The 7,785-nt window shown below is 39.0% G+C and overlaps 1 non-coding gene across 1 annotated transcript; it reads left to right on the top strand.

Annotated features, from left to right (window-relative positions):
• The first annotated feature begins 6,555 nt into the window (after positions 1–6,555).
• On the top strand, positions 6,556–6,661 carry LOC127740142 (small nucleolar RNA R71). Its single transcript, XR_008000823.1, has one exon. It is a non-coding gene; the product is annotated as a small nucleolar RNA R71 (small nucleolar RNA).
• Positions 6,662–7,785: the final 1,124 nt, after the last annotated feature.

The following is a 7,785-nucleotide window of genomic DNA, read 5'->3' as shown; positions in this document are numbered from 1 at the left end:
TCAAAATACAATCCAGGATGTCTAATATAATAGATAAATGTCCTATATATACTAGACTAGCTACTAGGGTTTACATGAGTAAGTAATTGATGCATAAATTCACTTCTGGGGCCCACTTGGTGTATGCTTGGGCTGAGCTTGATCATTCCACGAGCTAAGGCATTTCTTGGCGTCAAACTTTGAGTTATGACGTGTTTTGGGCGTTTAACTCCGGATCATGACGTTTTTCTGGCGTTTAACTCCAGACAGCAGCATGAACTTGGTGTTTAACGCCAAGTTACATCGTCATTCTTCGAATAAAGTATGGACTATTATATATTGCTGGAAAGCCCTGGATGTCTACTTTCCAACGCCGTTGAGAGCGCGCCAATTGGAGTTCTGTAGCTCCAGAAAATCCAAAACAAGAAAATTACAAGATCAAACAAGAAGACTTACCAAGAACAACTTGAAGATCATGAATAACACCATGCATGAGTTTTCGAAAAATGCACAAATTTGTAAAGACATGCAATTGACACCAAACTTAAAAATTGACACTAGACTCAAACAAGAAACACAAAATATTTTTGGTTTTTATGATTTTATTAAAATTTATTTGTATTTTTTTTGAAAATTAATTTTTTTGGAAAAAACGAAAACAAAGAAAAAAATTTTTGAAAAATTTTTGAAAACTTTTTGGAAAACAGAATTACCTAATCTAAGCAACAAGATGAACTGTCAGTTTTCCAAACTCAAACAATCCCCGGCAACGGCACCAAAAACTTGGTGCAGGAAATTGTGATCATCAACAATGGCGCCAATAGACTTGGTGCTCTCAAACGTGAATCACACTTTGTCACAATTCCGCACAACTAACCAGCAAGTGCATTGGGTTGTCCAAGTAATACCTTACGTGAGTAAGGGTCGATCCCACGGAGATTGTTGATATGAAGCAAGCTATGGTTATCTTGTAAATCTCAGTTAGGCGGATTCAAATGGTTATAATGGTTTTCGAAAATATAAAGATAAATAAAGCATAAAATAAAGATTGAGATACTTATGTAATTCATTGGTGAAAATTTCAGATAAGTGTATGGAGATGCTTATCCCTTCTGAATCTCTGCTTTCCTACTGCTTTCATCCAATCCTTCATACTCCTTTCCATCGCAAGCTGTATGTCGGGCATCACCGTTGTCAATGGCTACTTCCCATCCTCTCAGTGAAAATGGTCCAAATGCTTGTTACAGCACGCTAATCATCTGTCGGTTCTCGATCATGTCGGAATAGAATCCAGTGATTCTTTTGCATCTGTCACTACGTGCAACACTCGCGAGTTTGAAGCTCGTCACAGTCATTCAATCCCTGAATCCTACTCGGAATACCACAGACAATGTTTAGACTTTCCGGATTCTCAAGAATGCTGCCAATGGATTCTAGCTTATACCACGAAGACTCTGATCTCACGTAATGGAAGGCTCGGTTGTCAGGCGAGGGCAACCATGCATCGTGCATCAGGAATCCAAGAGATACACACTCTAGCACTCGCTTGTAGAACGGAGGTGGTTGTGAGGCACGCGTTCATAAGGATGGATGATGATGAGTGTCACAGATCATCACATCCATCAGGTTGAAGTACGAATGGTATCTTAGAACAAGAATAAGCTGAATTGAATAGAAAATAGTAGTAATTGCATTAATACTCGAGGTACAGCAGAGCTCCACACCTTAATCAATGGTGTGTAGAAACTCCACCGTTGAAAATACATAAGTGATGGTCTAGGCATGGTTGAGAGGCCAGCCTCCAAAACATGATCAATAGTCTCCTAAGATGAACAACTGATTAAAACTAAGACCGAGATGTCTAATACAATAGTAAAATGTCCTATTTATACTAGACTAGTTACTAGGGTTTACAGAAATAAGTCTAAATGCAGAAATCCATTTACAGGGCCCACTTTGGTGTGTGCTTGGGCCGAGCTTGAGCTTTACACGTGTAGAGGCTTCTCTTGGAGTTAAACACCAAGTTGTAACGTGTTTTTGGTGTTTAACTCTGGTTTGCAACGTGTTTCTAGCATTTTACTCTTGAATGCAGCATGGAACTGGCGTTGAACGCCAGTTTGCATCGTCTAAACTCGAACAAAGTATGGGCTATCATATATTGATGGAATGCTCTGGATGTCTACTTTGCAACGCCGTTGAGAGCATGCAATTTGGAGTTCTGTAGCTCCAAAAAATCTATTTTGAGTGCAGGGAGGTCAGAATCCAACAGCATCAGCAGTCCTTTGTCAGCCTCCTATCAGATTTTTGCTCAAGTCCCTCAATTTTAGCCAGAAAATACCTAAAATCACAGAAAAACACACAAACTCATAGTAAAGTCCAGAAATGTGAATTTTGCATAAAAACTAATAAAAACATCCCTAAAAGTAGCTAGATCCTACTAAAAACTACCTAAAAACAATGCCAAAAAGTGTATAAATTATCCGCTCATTAGTGGCCACGTTATGCTTTACTCCATATCTCAAGAGCAGAGTCTCCAATGGTCTATTGTAGAAATGGCTTCCTCCATCACTGATAAGTGCTCTGGGGACTCCAAACCTACTAAAGACATTCTTTTTGAGGAAGTTCAATACCACTTTGTTATCATTTGTTGGGGTTGCGATGGCCTCCACCCACTTAGATACATAGTCTACTGCCACTAGGATGTACCTATTAGAGTATGAGGTTAGGAAGGGACCCATGAAGTCAATTCCCCATACATCAAACAACTCAAACTCTAAATGAATTGTTGTGGTATTTCATTTCTTTTGGGTAGGTTTCCTGCTCTCTAGCATTCATTGCAGTGTTGTATCATTTCTCTTGCATCTTTGAAAATTGTGGTCCAGAGAAACCCACATTGTAGAACCTTGTCCGCAATCCTTTCTATTCCAAAATGTCCCCCATAGCCTGAGCCATGGCAGTTCCATAGGATCTCCCTTCCTTCTTCCTCTGATATACATGTTCTGAGCACTCCATCCAAGCATTTCTTAAAAAGATAAGGTTCATCCCAGATAAAGTATTTAGCATCATTCATGATCTTCCATCTTTGATGCTTGTTAAGTTCCGAAGGCACCTTCCCGGTGGCTTTAAAGTTGGCAATGTCTGCAAATCAGGGTGCTTTATGAACCATCATTAACTGCTCATCAGGGAAACTCTCATTTACATTTGGGCTTTGTATGCTTTCTTCTTCATAGGGGATTCTAGATAGATCATTTGCTACCTTGTTCTCCACCCCTTTCTTGTCTTTAATCTCAATATTGAACTCATGCAACAACAAAATCCATGTTATTAATCTTGGTTTTGATTCCTGCTTGGCAAACAAATATTTAAGTCTTGTGTGATTAGTAAAAATAATGACTTTGGAGCCAATGAGATATGATCTAAATTTATCAAATGCAACATTATTGCCAACAACTCCTTTTCAGTGGTGGTGTAATTCTTTTAAGTGTCATTAAGGACTTTGCTGGCATAGTATATGACATGCACCAAGTTATCTTTCCTCTGTCCTCACACTGCCCCAACTGCAAAGTCCGATGCGTCACACATTAGCTCAAATGGCAAGTTCCAATAAGGTGGAGTAATGACAGGAGTTAAGGAAAGTTTCTTTTTCAAATTTTCAAAAGCTATCATGCATTTTTGATCAAATACAAAGGGTGTACTAGAAACCAATAGGTTGCTCAAGGGCTTGGCAATTTTTGAAAAATTTTTAATAAACCTTCTGTAAAAGCCATCATGCCCTAAAAAGCTCCTAATTACCTTGACATTACTAGGTGGAGGTAATTTCTCAATTAATTCCACCTTAGCTCTGTCTACCTTAACGCCTTGGTTAGAAATCTTATGACCAAGAACTATTCCTTCTATCACCATAAAATGGAATTTCTCCCAATTCAAAACCAAATTGGTCTCTTGGCATCTTTTTAATACCAAGGAGAGGTGATTTAGGCAATTAGGGAAGGAATCCCCAAATACTGAAAAGTCGTTTATAAAGACTTCAATGAATTTTTCAATCATGTCTGAGAAGATAGAAAGTATGCAGTGTTGAAAAGTTGCAGGTGCATTGCATAGCCCAAATGGCATGCGCCTATAAGCAAACACTCCATATGGGCAAGTGAATGATGTTTTTTCCTGATCTCTTGGATCCACTACTATTTGATTGTATCCTGAATAACGATCCAAGAAACAATAATATACATGTCCTGCAAGCCTTTATAGCATCTGATCCGTGAAAGGGAGTGGAAAGTGATCTTTTCTTGTAGCTTCATTAAGCTTTCTGTAATCAATGCACATCCTTCATCTTGTGACGGTTTTTGTAGGGATGAGCTCATTCTTCTCATTGGGTACCACAGTGATGCCTCCCTTCTTAGGAACTACTTGGACAGGACTCACCCATGGGCTATCTAAATTTGGGTAAATCACCCCTGCCTACCAAAGCTTCATAGTCTCCTTTTGCACCACTTCTTTCATGCCTGGATTCAATCTTCTTTGGGCTTCATAGCATCTTCTTCTAGCAGGATCTTATTCATGCATATGGATGAGCTTATCCCTTTTAAGTCAGTAAGGGTGCATCCAATGGCATCTTGGTATTTTTACAGCACCTTGATTAATTCCTCTTCCTGTTCTTAACTAAGTGCTAAATTGATGATCATTGGGCAACTTCCATCACTTCCCAAGTATGCATACTTAAGGGTAGGGGGCAGTGCTTTCAGCTCTAGTTTGGATGCTTCTTTCTCTTTTTTTCTTTCCTCTGATGTGCTTAGAATGGGCATTTCAGCTGAATTGACCTCAGCAACATCAACATTGAACATCGATTCATCCTCTGTCAATCCTTCAATTGCTTCTTCAAAGGTTTCTTGTGTCACAACTTCCACTGCATCTAACCTCATACACTCTCCTAGTGACTCTTGTGGATAGCTTATGGCTTTGAATACATTGAACACCATTCTTTCTTCATGCAGTCTAAAGGTATGTTCACCCTTCTGAACATCAATAATAACTCCAGCAGTAGCCAAAAATGGCCTTCCTAAGATGATTAAAGCTTTGGCTTCTTCCTCCAAATCCAACACCACAAAATCAGCCGGAAATATGAAATTTCCCACCTTCACCAACAAATCCTCCACTACTCCATGAGGAAATTTGAATGATCGGTTTGCCAATTGGAGTGCCATTCTTGTTAGTTTAGTTTCTTCAATCTTCATTCTTCTCATCATTGCTAAGGACATCAAATTTAAGCTGGCACCCAAATCACATAAGGCTTTCTCTACTATAATTTATCCTATGATACAAGGAATTTGGAAGCTTCTTGGGTCCTTCAATTTCTGAGGCAATTTGTGTTGGATGATGGCACTGCATTCCTCAGTTAACACTACAGCTTCATCATTTCTCCAACTTCACTTCTTGGTCAATAATTCCTTGAGAAACTTAGCATAGAGCGGAATTTGCTCTAATGCTTCAGCAAAGGGAATGTTAATTTGTAATTTCTTGAAAACCTCTAAGAATCTAAAGAATTGGCTGTCCTTTGCATTCTTCATCAGACATTGAGGGTACCGTGCTTTAGGAACATACAGCTGCAAGACTTCCTTCTCTTCAGGTGAATGGGGAGCCTGTGTTTGTATTTCTTCCTTGCGACTCAGACTTTCCTCTGCCTCTCTTTCTTGAGTTTTCTTTGATGGCTCATTCAATTCCCTTCCACTTCTGAGTGTAATAGCTTTGCATTCTTCCCTTGATTTTGCTTTAATGGCATTACAAGGGTTGTGACTGGGAGCTTGCTGAGTTAAATATCCAATTTGTGTTTTAATTTTTTGAATGGAAGCATCTTGGTTTTGCAAATTGGATTTCAATTCTTCCTTGAATTTTTTCATGGCTTCAGATTCCTTGTAGAGATGTGCAAACATAGCTTCAATTTTGGATATTCGGCCATCATCATGTGCTGATGGTTGGTTGGGATAGAGTTTTTTAGAGTGGTTATTATGGTTTTGGTATGGTGGCTGTGAAGGGTTGTTGTATGGGTGTTGGTATGATCTTGAATTGGATTGTTGGTAGGTGTTCTGGTTGGAATTATAGGTTTTATGGTGTTGGCCTTGGGCTTGTTGGTTTCTCCACCCAAAATTTGGATGGTTCCTCCAACTAGGGTTATAGGTCTTAGAATATGGATCATTAACTTGCCTAGATGAATTTCCCAGGTAGTTGACTTCCTCCTAGTTATCTCCTTCCTCTGTGTTTGACTCTGATTGAGGTGATGGTTGAGTGTGGATGGCTGCAGCCTGATTCTTCTCCATTTGCTTGGTTAACTCAGCTAGTTGCTTAGTGATCATCTTGTTTTGGGCCAGGATTGCATCCATGTTGTTAAGCTCCATAACTCCTCTGTTGTTGCTCCTTTCTGAGGCATAGAAATACTCATTATCAGCCACTGGTTCTATGACATCAATGGCTTCTTCAATAGTCTTTTTCTTGTTAAGTGAGCCTCCAGATGAGTGGTCCATGGCCTTCTTTGATTCATAGGAGATACCTTCATAAAAGATGTGCAGTTGCACCCATTCATTAAAAATATTAGGGGGCATTTCCTTGTTAGATCTTTGAATCTCTCCCAAGCCTGATATAAGGTTTCACCATCTTACTGTCTGAATGTCTGCACTTTATTTCTCAGTCTATTCACTCTGTGAGGAGGGTAGCGAGATGATCATTAGGGTCCTCTTGTGCACTTTCCCCGAAAGAATAATTGTTTTGGATGAGGGTGATGAGCTGAGGCTTCAATTCAAAATTATTAGCATGGATGGTTGGCTTTTGAATGCTACTTCCACAGTTTCCTGGGTTTGGATTGATGTAGGAACCCAGCACTCTCCTCTCTTGTCCAGCATGGTTATCTGCAACTCTTCTGGCATGATTGTCCACCTCTCCTTCATGATGGCTTTCCATATCATCCTCCATGTCTATATCCAAGTCTTCCTCCTCTTCCTCTATAGTAATTGATGTGTGGAAAACAATCCAACACAAAACTCACCAGCAAGTGTACCGGGTCGCATCAAGTAATAAAACTCACGGGAGTGAGGTCGATCCCACAGGGGTTGAAGGATTGAGCAATTTTAGTTTAGTGGTTGATATAGTCAAGCAAATCAAGTATTGGTTGAGTGATTTTGTATCCAACAGTAAGTAAATAGCAGGAAATGTAAAGGGAGAGGGATGCTTTGCAGAAATTAAAGAGAACTGAAAGTAGAGGTGCTGAATCTTAAAGAACAAGAAATTAAATGACTGAAACTTAAAGTGCAAGAGATGTAAATTAAAAAAGAAAATTAGATCTCAGGACTCCAGAGACTAGATAGCAGAGTCTAGATCTCAATTGCCTTCCTAGATCCAAGTTCACAAAGCAAGTAAAGAGAAATTGAAGATTGAATCAGTAAAGGAAATGAAATTTAACTCAATTATGCAGAAGGATAATCAAAGAGATCTTAAATGTAGATTGAGACAAAAGTTCCTCAATTCTTCACACTCAAGACTCAAACAAAACCCAGTAAAGAAAACAAAAAGACCAGAGGAAGAAGAAGTGAATTCTCTCCTCCAATTCTCAAGCTATTGTAGAAAACAGAAAAATGGAAAATGAGCTCTCAAGTTGACTAAGGATGAAAATTAAAATGAAAGTAAGCTCTCCTTCTAATCCTAACTAACACCTATTTATACACTTTCTATTTTGGATCTAAGAATTTTGAGTGGGCTTGAAAGATAGGTGAAGAATTGAATTCAATTGGATTTTTAGATGAGTTTCAGCCCATATTGCTC

This window comes from Arachis duranensis, chromosome 6, assembly GCF_000817695.3.
Source record: "Arachis duranensis cultivar V14167 chromosome 6, aradu.V14167.gnm2.J7QH, whole genome shotgun sequence".
NCBI lineage: Eukaryota > Viridiplantae > Streptophyta > Magnoliopsida > Fabales > Fabaceae > Arachis > Arachis duranensis.
The sequence above is the reverse complement of the archived record's forward strand: the minus strand, read 5'-3'. Positions and strand labels throughout refer to the sequence as shown.